Source organism: Cydia strobilella, chromosome 2 (genome assembly GCF_947568885.1).
Source record: "Cydia strobilella chromosome 2, ilCydStro3.1, whole genome shotgun sequence".
Classification (NCBI taxonomy): domain Eukaryota; kingdom Metazoa; phylum Arthropoda; class Insecta; order Lepidoptera; family Tortricidae; genus Cydia; species Cydia strobilella.
The window spans coordinates 29567942-29587087 of record NC_086042.1 but is presented as its reverse complement, the minus strand read 5'-3'; positions in this window follow the sequence as shown (position 1 = coordinate 29587087).

The following is a 19146-nucleotide window of genomic DNA, read 5'->3' as shown; positions in this document are numbered from 1 at the left end:
AATTTAGAATAGCATTGTAATGTTATTACTATGACGTGTAAAATTGTAATTTTATTATTAAATGATTGTATTGTATTGTATTGTATTGTATTCAGTATCTTTAGATTGCATCATGTTGTTATTTAGGTGTTATGAATTTCATTTCTGGATCAAACATGAACCCTGTTAGGGCGTAGCAAATCTTATAATTACATCTTATATCTAATAGTCTATATATCTAATACAATTCTTGAATATGAATATCATATAACTTAGCTAACTTTGCGGTTTCACTCATATTTTTAGTCACTCGCGCGACATGAATTTAAAACAATAAAAATTGCAAATAATATGAAGATGCCTACCTATATTTGTGACATTTTCAACCAAAAGGTACCACATTGTCGCTTGTCAATAAGGTTGATTTCAAACTGAAGCTGTATGGAAATAGCGCCTTATTGACAACCGACAATAAGTACCCTTTTGATTGAAAACGGCACATTTAATAACTTCTTAACTTCACAAGCTATGATCCTTTGTTATTTCGGATGATTATTAGATCCTGTACCATGTTGTAGATCCATGAGAAAACCACGGTAAGGAATTCATTCCATAGCAGCTAACCGGAAAGTCTGGGGAAAGAAATTCCTCTGAAACCTCGCGCGCGACCATTAACATTACTGGATAAAAGACTAATTGTGCCGACGTATTTGATGTCATTTCGAGTTAATCTTAAACGTGGTATCAAATTTGTATGAGTCAAGGAATGGGCATGATACTTAGCAGCAAGATAATGCAAAAAAGACAAAGCAATAAATGGTCTCTCGTTTACAGTGACACTGTTTTCATATCCGGGAGAGACAAAACATTTACATTTATAGCTCCATAAAGTGGTTACATCTTTTCAGTCAATTGATTCTCACGATAAATTCGTCTGCAAATCTAAGATTGCTGAGACGTAAGCGCGGCGTCTTTTCTCAGCCCTTTACGGCGCCGTAAAACCAACATGTCACAGGACGTTACGACAGGATACGTCAGGTCTTACACACGTCGTGCGCAACGTGTTACACGTGCGTACTACGTGGCAGTTTGTTTCATTGAGTAGGTTGTAAAAGTTTAAGCTAAGTACTAGCCGACACGTTTGTAAAATTACGACCCTAGTTGTGAACTACGTGGGAAGTTTTACGTTTATACTATGATGGTCGCAAACAAGCATACTGCCCGTTTGATAGCCCGAGGGCCGGCAAAGAAACTTCAACTCTAGGTGTTACATACGCGTTACAGACCCTTTACTGTCCGCGCGCGAATTCCGTGCACGGCTGAGGAATGTTAGGAATGTTGGGCATCATGACAGAGTGGTGTCATTTTGTACGTACGGGCGCGGCGCACACCCCCCCCACTTCCTCGACCTCCGAATGCACGGAATTGGCGCGCGGACAGTAGAAACCTGTAGACTGCTTTTTTTTAGAATCTTCTTCTGTACATTGTTCCTCGAGAAAAACCACGATAATTGGTTTTTGTGACTTACGCTATTATGCTACTCGGGCGTGGAGACAATGCCCTATAAAAACAAAAGAAGTGCGCTTGGTGAAATATTGAAATGACGCAAATGATGGTATACGTTAAGGATGCAATTGACTTGGTTTTTCTTTAATATGTATTTAAAGTGTCAGTAACTAACATTATCCATTAAAAGTGTATTGTCGTGTCAAGTACTTCCCCGCATATTCAGTTTTTAGGGTTCCGTACCCAAAGGGTAAAAACGGGACCCTATTACTAAGACTCCACTGTCCGTCTGTCCGTCTGTCTGTCACCAGGCGAGATGCCCGCTTGTCTACTAAAATGTTTTGATTGCAAAACTGGGGTCCCTTTGTTTGACATAATTATTGAAAGCCATAATATAATGATTGTCATATTATCATTAGTCATAAATCTGAAACCGTTAACTTTTCAGGATTTTCCTCTGGTTATCCTATAGATAGGTTAGGTTAGGTTTGTTTTATGGCAATCCTGAAAAGTTACGCGTTTTTGAGAAAAACCAAATTATGACTAATGATAATATGACAATCGTTACATTATGACTTTCAATAATTATGTCAAACAATAGAGACCCTGCAAAACGATATATGTATAAGTGAATATATTTTTTACAAATTATAGGTACTTTACGTAACCTATTTTTGCAAATAAATACTACATATTATATACGACATAAAACCATTTCAAAATGGTCATGGTTGAATTGATAGAAAGTATTAAAAAACCGGCCAAGTGCGAGTCGGACTCGCGCACCGAGGGTTCCGTACATTATATAATTTTAACAATGTATTTTTTATGTGAAACGTGAGTGAAGGGTAAATTGCAGTTTACGATTTATGACGTATTCAAAAAAAACTACTTACTAGATCTCGTTCAAACCATTTTCGGTGGAAGTTTGCATGGTAATGTACATCATATATTTTTTTCAGTTGTATCATTCTCTTATTTTAGAAGTTACAGATACACACAAAGTGGTTAAATGTGTGTCCCCACACATTTTACCACTTTGGAAGTGTCTCTCGCGCAAACTATTCAGTTTAGAAAAAAATGATATTAGAAACCTCAATATCATTTTTGAAGAACTATCCATAGATACACGCAAAGATAGATATAACTCCGTAATAGATGGATACAGTCTAAGGAAAAAACGTGCCTCGAAAATCACGAAAATTTGATTCTCGATCAGATGGCGCCACTAGTTTTGGCCTACACTCGTATAGAGGGCGTTGACTGTTTCGTTTGTTATTTATAATTTTAACGCATACCAGTGAAAGAACATGGGTCAAAATCATATAAAAATAATTAATGCAAATAAAAAAATCATTTACCATATTTAAATACATTTTATCGTATTTTTATAAATATTTATTTTTAGTTTTAAAGTGTGTCGACAGATGGCAGTGAATTTACTGGGGTTACAAAATTTACTATGACAGTACCGCTCTAGTATAAGTTACTCTATGATACACGTATGGGTTTGATGAAAAAATTTTTTTGAATTTCAGTTCCAAGTATGGGGAACGCCCAAAGTTTATAGTTTACTTTTTATTTTTGTGTGAAAATCTTAATGCGGTTTACAGAATACATCTACTTACCAAGTTTCAACATAGTTCTTATAGTTTCAGAGAAAAATGGCTGTGACATACGAACGGACAAACAGACAGACAGACAGACATGACGAATTTATAAGGATTCCGATTTTTGCCATTTGGCTACGGAACCCTAAAAACTGTAATATTGTAAAAACATTGCAGGTTTCCTGGAAGAGATCGCTGTTTCGCGATAACGCTGTTTTTGCCTATTAATCTTATTGTTTAGTCGAAGGCATACCTAAAATTTGTAATTTTAAATAAATCCCCTTTATACTTATGTAAGGACTTGGTGATTGAAACAACGACATATTGGAAGTGTTCTTTATTCGGGGTTATCACATATCGATTGTGAGTATTATGGTTCGACCTGAATATCGACTTTGCCCTTGCACTTATTACAATTAGGTATTCTTAAATAGCTATGACACATCTGAACCAAATGTCGGACTACTAACTACTGCATAAATAAAGTATATGGGCATGACAATCGCGAGATCATAGCCAGAGCAGTTTTGGATAATGGCAGTGCGTCTTGTTATATCAGCATAGAAGATATGTCAGCAGTTAAATGTACATACTAATCGAGTAAATAAATCGATTACAGGCATAAACAAATTAAAGTCTCACGTAGGTAAAATGTGTCAGGTGCCTTTATGCAACAAGTGCGGAAATCATCTTTACGCACGTGTATCATACAATGTTTTACTATGCATTGTGCGAGTAAATAAAAAAACATATCATGCCAAATAAATTTAATTATTAAAAAATTGTAAACAAAAAGCACTATTGCGGAAAAGTGCTCTTTTCCGCACTAGTGCGAGAAAGTAGCGCCATATGTACTGTAAAAAAAAAGAAAACAAAAAGCACTAGTGCGGAAAAGTAGTACTTTCCGCATGATATGGCTCCGTAGGAAACGCACATTTCGAGCACATGCATTGTAAAAATACTTACGGGATTTTACCATGCAGTAGTGAGTTAGTGACACTTAAGTTTTAACGTAACATATCACATTATTGACATTATTGTTAACACTTATTGATGCAAGCGGATATGGGACTCCCCCCTAGTTTAGTAATACCTAATATTAGAAATATTGCTTAACATTTTTCGTTGATGACATAAAGCAGTCTGTCCATCTGTCTGTCACCAGATTGTATCTCATGAACCGTGATAGCTAGACAGTTAAAATTTTCACAGATGATGTATTTCTGTTGCCGCTATAACATCAAATACTAAAAAGTACGGAACCCTCGGTGCGCGAGTCCGACTTGCACTTGGCCGGTTTTTATTTTGCGTGGGCATGTCAAAATTCTAAACCAATTGCAACGCCAGCCAATTGACCGAATACAATCCCTTAATAGTCCATATTATACAGGGTGTCTCCCACCATGAGGCTTTAAACGCAAGGCTCGATTCTATTCGCTTAACCGAATTTACTGTCCAATCGCTTTTACTGTCCAAACCCGATATCGCGAAAAAAATGTTGGCTTTTCCATAGATGAAATCGTCATATGGATATAATGTAAAAGACACGCTGGCCTGGCCAGGCCTAAAAGCTAGGAAATTAAAAAGGAATAAAGATTTGGCAATCGCGCGGGTTTTAACGTTTTACCTCAATAACTGAAAGAAGCATGTTACTCTATTGATGATTTTATGAAAGAGATTATTTAAAATATTATTGTATTCACAACTATTGCACGATGATTATTTAAGAAATTGAAAACTTTGACCAATGTATTTTATCAATCATATTTAATTGTATATAACTGTCGTATTTCAAATGTACCTGTGTGACCTGTAAAATTCTTTTTACCAATAAATAAACTGAACTGAACTGAACGCTTTGGTAAAAAAAAAATTGCTACTTTGAGACCGTAATAGTTGAAGTACTGATTTAGCAACTGTGTGAATATACTTTGGCATACTGTTATATGACGACGGACAAAATAAATAGTTTGGTAAGCAAATTTATCGAGTAAATATCATTAATCTGAGAACAGTAACGACTGTTTGCTCTTTGTAAACGTATTTATACAATATATTAGATTACAAGTTTATAATGTAATTACATATACAGACTATGACACATTTAAAACCAGACTTAACTTAATATGTTGTAATAGTTATAATTACATAGATACTTTAGTTTTTCTTTTTAGTATTTTTTTTACACTTTAGTATAAATGTTAACTATTTATATTTAGTTAATGTTTAATTGAAAAAAAAAAAATGAAGTTGCCAGGTATTCACGTTAGTCTTTAAAATATCTTTCACCATACTGTTCTACCTTAGAGATGGCCAGGGGGCGCCACAAACCTTCGGGAAATTGTCATATACTTGGAAATTTCGACCCATGCCACCGTGACCGGATAGCCGAGCAGTTCAGGCACCTATCCGGTAAACTTGGGACGCTGGTTCGATTCCAGCTCTGGACACTGGAGGATTTGGTCATTTTTTTCTTCGTATATGACATTTATTTTCAGTTTATCTTACACTTATAAAGTTTGTTATTGTACAAGGGGTAGATACTGTGCGAATATTCAGATTTTCAGTTGCATTTTATTCATCATTTCAGTTCAAAAAGGAAAAAAACTAGCAAAAAGGGACTCCGCGTACGTACCTATCTTCTTCCTAGCGTTATCCCGGCATTTTTGCTACGGCTCATGGGAGCCTGGGGTCCGCTTTGACAACTAATCCCAAGAATTGACGTAGCCACTAGTTTTTACGAAAGCGACTGCCATCTGACCTTCCAACCCAGAGAGGAAACTAGACCTTATTGAGATTAGTCCGGTTTCCTCACGATGTTTTCCTTCACCGAAAAGCAACTGGTAAATATCAAATGATATTTATACCTACAATACGTAACTTACCTTCAAATAAATTGTAAATAGATTTTTATCTGCTCTTCATCACTTGAACCGGAAACATCAACTCATCATCATGAAAAGTCACCCTGTATATTTTCGTCAACTATTGGAATCGCTTCAAGGAAATGCGCTTGCGGAAGGCCGTCTATGCTATTTATACAGAGTAACATTCGGGTCAGGGCACCATAACAAATATATTTAGTCGAGACTTAAACAATAAATAAATTAACTCGAGGGTTATGATTATGACAGCTGACAGCGTTTGACGATTGAAGTTAAAGGTTACATTCGAATTACGACTGCAGTTGCGAGTTCTGATGGTTCACGATGGTTGACAACTAAGAGGATATATCCAAACGGAGACGCCACGTCTGTAATATTCTCTACAAAAAAGTTTGCCGATTTTTGCGGGGGAGGGGAATGTCAACTGTATAACGTAAAAATAGCCATGTCAGATTAACGTCAGTCCATACATTGTGTATGACCATTGGCCGACTATTTTGGACAGAGGGGAACGCCTGTTAATGGCTACCTACTCCGTTTGGTTATATCCTTTTATCCTCCTAGGTTGACAACATAGAGTAACTTATACTAGAGCGGTACTGTCATAGTAAATTTTGTAACCCCAGTAAATTCACTGCCATCTGTCGACACACTTTAAAACTAAAAATAAATATCTATAAAAATACAATAAAATGTATTTAAATATGGATAAATGATTTTTTAATAACAAAACTTCCGTGAGACATAGACATATTAAATATATTAATGACGGGTCACTCACGTGTTTTAAGTCGAAAACGCTCGACATGTTTCACTCCGTACTGGAGGCAGAGTTATCGTGTTGCGAACGCATCAGCGCGTCCCCGTTTAACTACGGCAAAGAGATTGCCCCTATACCTACCTTACATTAAGGGCGTGACGGATAAAATCGGACACTTATTACGCCGGAGATACTGCATTAAGACGATTTTCCGTCCTCATATGAAGCTAGGACAGGTGCTGCGTTCGCCAAAGGATAGGGAGCCTTTGAACAGTCCGGGTGTATACATGATTCCTTGCTCCTGTGGGAAAAACTACATAGGAGAGACGGGCCGAAACATTTCCACCAGATTGTCCGAGCACATACGTAGTATGAAGAACAGGGATAGCCGGGGTTCTGCGGTGACGGAACACGTGTTGGATTCGGATTCGACTCACTATATACGTTTCGATAAGGTAACTATGCTGGCGAAAGAAAAGTTTGTGATTCAGCGAAAAGTACGGGAGGCTATCGAAATTGGTCGTCATCCGAATTTTAACCGTGATTGTGGTTGGTCAGTGCCTCCGAGCTGGAAAACTGTTTTGGGTACTACGTCGGTGGACAGTGTGGACGAACCATTAGCGAATGACGTAGTGAGTGTTGTGTGCAACCCATCATTTGACAATAATGCCGTAAACGAGGGTAGTTTCTCGCCCCCCCTGCCGCCACCGGCGCCCGCGCCGAGTCATCGGGCGCGGAGGGCTGCGGCCCGCAGTCTGCGCCGGTCCGTCACCGTCGACGCAAGCTCCTGATGACGCTCCTCGGTACGGAGTGAAACATGTCGAGCGTTTTCGACTTAAAACACGTGAGTGACCCGTCATTAATATATTTAAAATGATTTTTTATTTGCATTAATTATTTTTATGATTTTGACCCATGTTCTTTCACTGATATGCGTTAAAATTATAAATAACAAACGAAACCGTCAACGCCCTCTATACGAGTGTAGGCCAAACCTAGTGGCGCCATCTGATCGAGAATCAAATTTTCGTGATTTTCGAGGCACGTTTTTTCCTTAGACTGTATCCATCTATTACGGAGTTATATCTATCTTTGGTTAACAATGACACCGCTCGCGTCAATAACACCTCACCGCCAGAATCTCTGCCGCCTCTGCAATTTTTTCTGCCCGCTTAATCGTAAGCGGATAAGGTAGCCTATAGACATTTCGAAATCCATAAATGTTCCTTTTTTAACCCAATACTGTTTTGCACATTGATATTCTACACATTAATGTATTATTAATTAGGCGGCTTCCCGTTTCCCTTAAAAACATGCAGTACAAATTCATTCATTCATTCAGTTAGAAATTCTATATAATGTATCCCTTGATTGTTGATTGCACGTGTATTCAGTGTATTCACACTATAGCAGTTCGTTCAATATTTAAATTTATACAATTTCTACCCTGTATAATTTCTCTTTCACCAAAGCTATGAGGAATGCCATAATTTATAAACAGATCCCTCTATAAACAATAATAGTCATTCATTTAAGACAAAGAACGGTATCGGGCAATACATCTTTCACCCATACTGTATTCCTAATACGTTAATTGAAATATTGATGTTTATTAAGCTTTTCTTCATGGCAATGAATGCCATACGAATTCCCTATTCTGCTTTTGATATGCTTAATTTAATTTTTTTAGTAATGTTGCTTTTTAGCTTAGCGGTGTAGATGACACGGCATAGAATTAGGTTATTGATCACTTCATGATATGGCTAGGTTACGTTTGACTTTTTCATGATGTGACCAACCAATCATTGCCACGTTATGAAAAGGGACCTTATTGTCGATGGCGCTTACGCCGCACAGCGCCGCGCGGCATTGTATTTATATCGGAGCATCGTTTATAATGGCGTAAGCGCCATCGACAATAAGGTCCCTTTTTATAGAAAATACCACAAAAGATGAATTCTAAGATCTGATATTTAATTATACAAACGGTAAGACAGTACCGCTCTAGCCTATTATATCCTCTTTGATTATACGAACGGGTCTACCGCGATTTAATTTCATTGTTTTTACCTTAAATTCCGACGTTTCAGCTGAGTTGCACCAGCTGTGGTCACGGAAAGACCATTTAAGGTAAAAACAATCAAATTAAATCGCGGTAGACCCATTCGTATAATTAAATATGTGTTCAAAACGCGAGTTTAAAGTTAGTTCTGGCCTAATGTCTATCGCAGGCATTATTTAGCTCAAAATTCCTGCATTTGTCCGAAATGAGCGTTTTCCGTAATGAGTCTACTTCTCGTTCAGCTTGTAAAAACAGCACTAATCCTAAATCTTCATGTATGTAGAGTTAGACCAAGAAAAGTCTGCAGCGATTTTGATAGCACACGCAGTGCAAGTGTTATATATACGTCATAATTTCATAGAAGTTTGACGTTTAAAATAACACTTGCACAGCGTATGCCATCAATATCGTTGCAGACTTTTATTGGTCTAACTCTAACACCTTGGCAATGAATCTTTCTTGATCTAAGACAAATGTTTTCCCGAGGTTTTCCCGAGGGGCTACAGTATGGGGTTCTTCAAAGGTGTACAGGTTTTTAAAGGGTCGGCAACGCGCGTGTAATATCTCCGGTGTTGCTGGCGTCCATAGGCTACGGTAACTGCTTACCATCAGGCGGGGCGTATGCTTGATTGCCACCGACGTAGTATAAAAAAAATGTAACGGTGAATATACAATGATGCAAGCACTGGTGTGGAAGTACCTAAACGCATGCACTTCAGCGTTTGTCGAGCTGTCAACTTAGTATAAGCGCTATCGATAACTTTTGACAGGCTTTGATTTAACGGCAAACAATAAACATTTAAGGGTAAACAATACACAGTTAAGGGTAAACAATACACAGTTAAGGGTAAACAAAAGGGGTATTTGTTTTTAAGTCCCGTCAGACTTGGCGCCATTGGTTTATAATGCCGTAAAGCTTTTAATACCGCAATTGCAAACAAGCGTATTGTATTGTAGTTCGGGCGATTTTCCGCAACTCTACGTCTGGCGCCTATTTTGCGTGACATGGGGGTGGGCTAGTCCTGCCAGCCCAGCTCCTCGAGGAAACCTATCAAACCTTTGATGTTGAGTAGGACCTCGGTGAGGACAAACAAGCGTAACTTATGAAGGTAGAAATGAATGGACTATGGATACTTACAATATTCACAAAGGTATTGAAAGTAACAATTACAATTGGCTAGTTTTAGATAGATATTAGAAAAATTGTTAGGCAAAAATTTAGAAAGTTTTATGGAAGTATTTATTTTAAATGTTTAATAACACTTTAAAGTCTGAAAAAAAATACTATTTAAACTAATTTTTAAGGACGTATTTTTATGCCACCCTATGGTAGGAGATAGATACTATAAGGGATGCGTTCATAGAACTCGATTTCTACCGGATTAATACCTATCCATCATGCAGTTTCTAAAAAAACCGGCCAAGTGCGAGTTTGACTCGCCCACCGAGGGTTCCGTACTTTTTAGTATTTGTTGTTATAGCGGCAACAGAAATACATCATCTGTGAAAATTTCAACTGTCTAGCTATCACGGTTCATAAGATACAGCCTGGTGACAAACAGACAGACGGACAGACGGAGAGCGGAGTCTTAGTATTAGGTGATAGGGTCCCGTTTTTATCCTTTGGGTACGGAACCCTAAAAAAAGCATGCCTAATTAGCTGCGACTTGCCCAAAAGATATATTTAACGCGCCGCCATTGATAAATACAGACAAGGAATTTATTTCGTACCTTGTCACAATGACAATCAATATGAAAGTCGCTCACCTCATACTATTGTCACTATGACAAGGTACGAATTATGGCACTGAAATTAAATTCAACTGCTGAGCTAGATTTTGATTTGAGTGATTTTGTGGTGTCACCTACAAAAACTATTTTAAAATAGTAAACACCTAGGCCGAGTTCATTGTAACTATAAGATATTAGTAAAATACTTGGCATTGTGTGTCTGTCGAGGCCAATGCCATTGGAGTATTTCTGAATCGTGATTTACGCATTTAGATATTGTGTACTATTTTTAAAAGATGTGTCCCGCCGAGTTTGTTGCCGGTCCCATATTGGGATACCCTCCTCAAATTCAGGGGGGATTTAAATCTGCTCAGGGCAGAGGTGTAGGGTAGCTTAATATTTGCGTTAACGTTTGCGTTAAGCCTCATTTTATATGGGACTTTGAACAGCGCCATGCGGGATGTTCTGGAAACTCAAAATTCCATACAAAATGACACTTAACACAAATGCGTAAGTCACGTATCGAATGAAATTTACACTAGTAGACCAGCGGTGGAACAAAAATGGGTTTTGACAATATTAAAGTTTTTTCTTTTTCGATATGTCATTGTTAGCATGTTAAATAAGACTTTCGTAAAAAGTTAGAAATTTTTAGGGTGAGCGTTCGGATATATTGAAATATTTTAATTTCTGCTAATAACTTTGTAAATATAGAATTAAAGTTACAAAAAACTTTAACATATTCAATACCACTTTAATTTATACACAATATTCGGTTTTTAGAAATCTGGAACATGTGCTTTCTGGTGAACTTAAAAACATGAATTATTTTGTAAATAAATAATTAGAGTAGCTGATATTGCAAAATTACGATATTATGGATCAACTTATTATACTTGTAAAAAATTAGAAATGTAGACAATGTGCTTCTCTAGATATTGATTTCTGGATAAGCAGTATAGCCAATATTGAATTTTTGTAGAGTTAATATTAAACGGTCATGACAATGATCTTAGTTCCCACACAAAAGATTAGAAATATAAAATTTGTGCGTCACTAAATACTGATACGTATGCATTCCGTGCTTATATTTACGTTACATTTCAAACGCGCGGCATGTTCGCGCGCGCCGCGCTGTGCGCCGCCGAGGCAGCGATCAAACGGTATTGATATATAGGTAGATCAACGGTATATAGATCAACGGGCTAGCGGGTAACCTAGCTAGACGCGTGCAAAATAATATTTCACAAAATTCAAAAAAAATTTCTAAAAGCAATCTGTATTTTTAACAGGTTAAAATTAAGTATCTAAATAGTCATAAAAATAATAAACCAGAACATTTGGTCGTGTCGTATCTTTAACCTTGCCAGGCGATCTAAAAAGTATTGCACTTACTTGCACGCAAAATTAAGTTTGTTTACTATACAAATTGTATGCATTACAAAGTTATCTTTGCACACAAAATTAAGTTTCTCTACTATACAAAGCGTATGCATCGCAGTTATTTTTGCACGCAAAATTATGTTTGTCTACTAAACAAAGTGTATGCATTACAAAGTTATTTTTGTAGTAAATTAAAGACCACTAGGTACGATGTACAGTCAGCAATACTATTCGCTTAGCACCTTTGCATACAAACCTATACAGGGGTGGTATCTTTTCTCTGCAGCTAACTGTACAATGTGATTGTAACTATGAGGATGGTGTATATTTATGATGTATGAGGACATTTCTATTAAAAGTTATGTTAGATTTTGAAATTTTTATATTGAGTATATCTACTTATATAAAAAATTTAATTTTGGTTATGGAATTTTATATTATATAACATACAAAAAAACAACAATAAACAAAAAAATATATATATAGGGCTGTATCTCCTAAACCGTCCGTCGCAGCGCAAAAATAAAAAAAAAATTCGTTCCCCACTTTCAATATACAAAAAACACAAAAAATAAATAAATAAATATTATAGGACATTCTTACACCGATTGACAGTCCCACAGTAAGCTCAAGAAGACTTGTGTTATGGGTACTCAGACAACGATATATATAATATACAAATACATAGAAAACACCCATGACTCAGGAACAAATATCTGTGTTCATCACACAAATAAATGCCCTTACCGGAATTCGAACCCAGGACCATCGGCTTCACAGGCAGGGTCACCCACTAGGCCAGACCGGTCGTACAATGAAACAAAACGAAAAAAAAATCTTTACACGGCTGTATCTCCTAAACCGCGCGTCGTAGCACAAAAACAATCATCAAATTTTCGATCCACTTTAAGAAACCCTTAATTAATATTAAAAAAAAAAAAAAAAAAAAACAAAAAAAAAACGAAAAAATCTTTATAAGGCTGTATCTCCTGAACCGTGCGTCGTAGCGCAAAATAATAAAATTTTCGTTCAACTGCAGTGGACCCTTAATTAACATTAAAAAAAAAGAAAAAAGGAAAAAAAAAATCTTTAGAGGGCTATAAAAATAATCTAGATTTCGTTCCCCTTTGAGAAACCTCTAATTAACATACAAAAAACACAATGAAAAACAAAGAAAAAATCTTTATAGGGTTGAATCTCCTAAATAGTGCGACGGAGCGCAAAAATAATCAAATTTTCGTTCCACTTTAAGAAACCCTTAATTAATATAGGTATAAAAAAACACAAAAAATCCGTATAAGGCTTAATCTCATAAACCGTGCGCCGTAGCGCAAAATAATAACATTTTCGTCCGCCTGCAGTGGACCCTTAATAAACATTTTTAAAAAAACAAAGAAAAAAAACAGAAAAAATATTTACAGGGCTGTATCTCCTAAACCGTTCGTTATAGCGCAAAAATAATCAAATTTTCGTTCCCCTATCAGAAGCCCCTAAGTAACATACAAAAAACACAATGAAAACATAAAAGAAAAAACAAAGAAAACAATCTTTTTATAGGGCTGTATCTCCTAAACCGTGCGTCGGAGCGCAAAAAAAGTAAAATGTTCATTCCCCTCTAACAAAGATAGATATAACTCCGTAATAGATGGATACAGTCTAAGGAAAAAACGTGCCTCGAAAATCACGAAAATTTGATTCTCTCTCTCTCTCTCGATCAGAGGGCGCCATTAGTTTTGGCTTACTCTCGTATAGATGGCGTTGACGGTTTCGTTTGTTATTTATAATTTTAACGCATATCAGTGAAAGAACATGGGTCAAAATCATATAAAAATAATTAATGCAAATAAAAAAATCATTTATCCATATTTAAATACATTTTAACGTATTTTTATAAATCTTCATTTTTAGTTTTAAAGTATGTCGATAGATGGCAGTGAATTTAAAGCGGTTACAAAATTTACTATGACAGTACCACTCTATCTTATTATATCCTCTTTGCCTCTAAGAAACCCTTTTTTAATATGAGAAAAAACAAAAAAAAAACGAAAAAAATATTTACACGGCTGTAACTCCTAAACCGTGCGTCGTAACGCAAAAATAATCAAAATTTCATTCCACTTTAAGAAACCCTTAATTTATATTTAAAAAAAAATCTTTATAAGGCTGTATCTCCTAAACCGTGCATCGTAGCGCAAAATAATAAAATTTTCGTTCCATTGCAGTGGACCCTTAGTTAACATAAAAAAAAAAAACAAAAAAAAAACAGAAAAATATCTTTACAGGGCTGTCTCTCCTAAACCGTGCGTTGAAGCGCAAAAATAATCTAATTTTCGTTCTCGTTTGAGAAACCCGTAAGTAACATTCAAAAAATACAATGAAAAACAAAAAAGAAAACAAAAAATTAAAACATCTTTATAGGGTTGTATCTTTTAAATATTAATAAGGGTTTCTTAAAGTGGAACGAAAATTTAATTATTTTTGCTCTTCGCTCCGACGCACGGTTTAGGAGATACAACCCTATAAACATTTTTTTCTTTGTTTGTTTTCTTTTTTTTTCATTGTGTGTTTTGTATGTTACTTAGGGGCTTTTCAAAGGGGAACGAAAATGAGATTATTTTTGCGCTACAACGCACGGTTTAGGAGATACAACCCTATAAAGATTTTTTATTTTTTTGTTTTCTTCTTTGTTGTTCGATTATGTTTTTTGAATGTTACTTACGGGTTTCTCAAAGGGGAACGAAAATTAGATTAGTTTTGCGCTACAACGCACGGTTTACGAGATACAGCCCTGTAATAGGACATTTCGATGCTAGTGCGGAAAGTATGTCATTATTAGACATTTCCGCACGTGTATCGAACGACGTTTTTCAATACAGTTGCGAAAAAATAAGAAAAACAACAAGTAAGGAATTCGAAACTTTTATATTATTAATTCTGTGACATCATTGACATTGACATTATGAAGAGGTGTTTTTTTAGCTGGGTGTTATTATTATTGAACCCACTTCAATGAAAGATTTTTTTTTAAATGCATGTTCTATAAGACAATTGTACATATAAAACATTGTACTATTATTACCCAAATATCGTTAATTACGATTATTTGTGTATCGTACATTTATAAAAACAATATCGAATGTTGCCTTTGGAAATTTAAAGCAGATATAAAAAACGCCTCTCCTTTGACAGGCGTTCCGTTCTATTCAGACAACTTATTAAGAACGGTTTTTCAATATTCAATATATAAAAAAATAGACGTGTTATAATGATGAAGAGGTAAGTAATAAAATATGAAATATGTATACCTATATTTTTCGTATTCTTACTTTAACAGTAGGTTTTTATGTTGATTACTGAGTGTTGAGTATTGAAATAATCGTTAATAAGTATATTTAGGTAATAATAGTACAATGTTTTATATTTGTAAAACAATACAATGTGTATAATGTTGTATGAAGTGGGTTCAATAATAACATAATCCATTCTAGTCGAATAAAAGCTATAAAAACACCTCTTCATAATGTCAATGTCAATAATTAGAGTTTTGAATGATTCACGGTGGTTTTGAAATATCGGGAGCTCACAAATAATACAAAAGGTAATCACGGTCTATATCCCGGTCAATATAAGTCTAATGTCAATAATGTCACAGAATTAATAATCTAAAAGTTTCGAATTCCTTACTTGTTGTTTTTCTTATTTTTTCGCAACGGTATTAAAAAACGTCGTTCGATACACGTGCGGGAATGTCATTCTTCGAAAGTATGTAAAGTATGACATACTTTCCGCACTAGCATCGAAATGTACTATTTATGTTTTTTTTTCTTTTTTTTTTAAATGTTAACTAAGGGTCCACTGCAATGGAACGAAAATTTTATTTAGGAGATACAGCCTTATAAAGATTTTCTCTGTTTTTTTTTAAATATATTACTTAAAGGTTTCTTAGTGGAACGAAAATTTGATTATTTTTGCGCTCCGTCGCACGGTTTAGGAGATACAACCCTATAAAGATTTTTTCTTTGTTTTTCTTTTTAGTTTTTCATTGTGTTTTCTGTATGTTACTTAGGGGTTTCTCAAAGGGGAACGAAAATTAGATTATTTTTGCGCTTCAACGCACGGTTTAGGAGATACAGCCCTCTAAAAAAATTGTTTTTTTTTTTTCTTTTCTTTTTAAATGTTAATTAAGTTGAACGAAAATTTTATTATTTTACTCTACGACCCACGGTTCAGATACAGCCTTATAAAGTCTTTTTTGGTATTTTTGTGTTTTTTTTTTAATATTACGACGCTCGGCTTAGGAGATACAGCCGTGTAGAGTTTTTTTCTTATTGTGTTTCATTGTGTTTTTTGTATATTAAAAGTGTTTTTAAAGGGGAACGAAAATTTTATTATTTTTGCGCTACGACGGACGGGTTAGGAGATACAGCCCTATATTTCTTTTTTTGTATATTCATATAATATAAAATTCAATAACCAAACTTCAACTTTATATATAAGTAGATATATTTAATATAAAAATTTCAAAATCTAACATAATTTAATAATAGCGTCGTAGCGTAAAATAATAAAATTTTCGTTCAACTTAATTAACATTTAAAAAGAAAAGAAAAAAAAAAAAAAAAATTTTTTTTAGAGGGCTGTATCTCCTAAACCGTGCGACGGAGCGCAAAATAATCAATTTTTCGTTCCACTAAGAAACCCTTAATTAATATATTTAAAAAAAACACAAAAAACCTTTATAATTCTGTATCTCCTAAACCGTGTGCCGTAGCGCAAAATAATAAACATTTTCGTTCGCCTGCAGTGGACCCTTAATAAACATTTAAAAAAAAACAAATAGAAAAAAAAACAGAAAAAAATATTTACAGGGCTGTATCTCCTAAACCGTGCGTTGTAGCGCAAAAATAATCAAATTTTCGTTCCCTTAACAGAAGCCCTTAAGTAACATACAAAAAACACAATAAATAACATACATCATAAATATACACCATCGTCATAGTTACAATCACATTGTACAGTCAGCTGCAGAGAAAAGATACCACCCCTGTAAAGAAGTTTGTATGCAACGGTGCTAAGCGAATAGTATTGCTGACTGTACATCCTACCTAGTAGTCTTTAATTTACTGTACTACAAAAATAACTTTGTAATGCATACAATTACTATAGTAGACAAACTTAATTTTACGTACGAGTAAGTGCCATACGGTACTTTTTAGATCTTCTGGCAAGGTCAAAGACCCGACCAAATGTTCAGGCTTATTTTTTTGTGACTATTTAGATACTTAACTTCAACCTGTAAAAATTACAGATTGCCTCACGAACTTTTTTGGAGCCCTAAAAAATCTTAAAAAATATAAGGGTTGATTTAACCCCGCTACCCTGCAGCCAGACCTCCAGTGCTGAGTTAGGGTATGATAGGAGAAGTATCAGGCAAATTTTCAGCTTGCCTCAAGGACCTACTCCAAAATGTCTACCAGCTCTCGGACCACTAAGTAACTAAAAATAATCAGTCCACATAACAAACATTTTGTACTCATTTTGAAGTCATAATTACATTAATTTCACGTAATATCGGCATCTAATTTATGTGCACGGTAAACAAACTAATGAATGACAAGAAAAGTCAAGCAGCGCTTACGAAGCTGAGCGGGGGGTGGGGCGACCGGGCGAGGTACCTATAGGTATAGATAGATACGAATGCTACGATAGGCTCCCGCGTGCCGCGCCGGCACCTTGACGGACCAGCGCGGCGTATGTATGAATTTCGCGCCTTTTTAAATAGATTTGGCTATAACAATGGAAGCTACACACAGAAATTTCTTACTTTTCATAATATGGTTGCATATATTATTTTATAGTATGAAACTTATCTTTATAGACTTTAATTCAATATTGGACCTTACAGGACAAAAAACGCATATTAAAATTTAAGCAGCAATCCTATTTTTCTAATTTTTCGGCTTTGTCTATTAACTTAAGAATTTAGAGATATTATTGTGGATTTTTAAAACTTTAATTCAATATCGACAAAATAATAAGCTCATTTTAGTTTGACAAAGAAGCACGTTAATTTTTTTTCTAAAAATGTAACAGTTTAAAGAGTCATACATAATTTAAACAATGAAGCTTAAACTTTGCACTTTAATTCAATATTCAAAAAGCATCAATCAAAATATATAAATACCTAATTTATACCTAACGCTCGTTCTAACTTTTCGTCTTAAATTACAAATATGCTTAAAAACATGTCCCCTGCCATATAAGCATCACTTTTCCTTCTTTAGAATTATCATAACTTTAAGGTCAAAAATATGGTCCCACTATCGGTCTATAGGGTTACAGGCTATGATCACAAATAAATAGTGCTCGGAGTCCCTCCGTGTGAAAGAAGTGAAACTTCGTAATGCAAAAATGAAAATAGGAAGGGGTAGAAATTGATTTTTAGTGAACTCATATTGTTTCTTTTAGACAAACTTTATTTCATTTCATTTGTTCATATACAATAAAATAATACATTGTGTTTGAATGTTACATTATTAAATAAAACATGCCTATTTACAAATAATTTACAATTAAATAATTCCATTTACAATTTCTATATTCATTAAAATACCTATAATCACAATATAAATAGTTATTTATGCAACAAGAGAGGAAAGTTGGTTTTTCTTTCGAGTGTTTATTTTGAGTCCCGAGAAAGCGAAAGATTCCATAATTGAATCACGAGCGAAGCGAGTGATTCTAAGGTAGAATCTTGAGCGTAGCGAGGGACTCAAAAACACGAGATGTAAAATAACTTTGCTCTCGTGTTGCACACATAATTTTTCACCTCAGTAGTGAGAACATATTAAAGGTTAAAATGTATTTCGAATTACACAGAATAAACAGAAAAAAAAAGTTTTATAATATGTACGATACGATACGAGACGAGACCGGACCGGACCGTACCATAAAAAAATGTACCTAATAAAAGTATGAAGTTCATGGCCTTCACTAAATTAAAAAGCTACATTGTTTCACTCCCTGGAGTGAGGAAAGTCGCACTTTCCTCACTCCAGGGAGTGACGAAAGTAGGCTTGTTCGAGCTGCTGAGGTGAAAATAAAAATGTATAATTAAAATCCATAGAACACAAAATAATACAATATGTCAAAAATAAATAGCCAATAGTCGAATCATGATTAAAAGTCAAATAATAAATGTTAAAACTCGTCAACGCTGTAATAATTTTT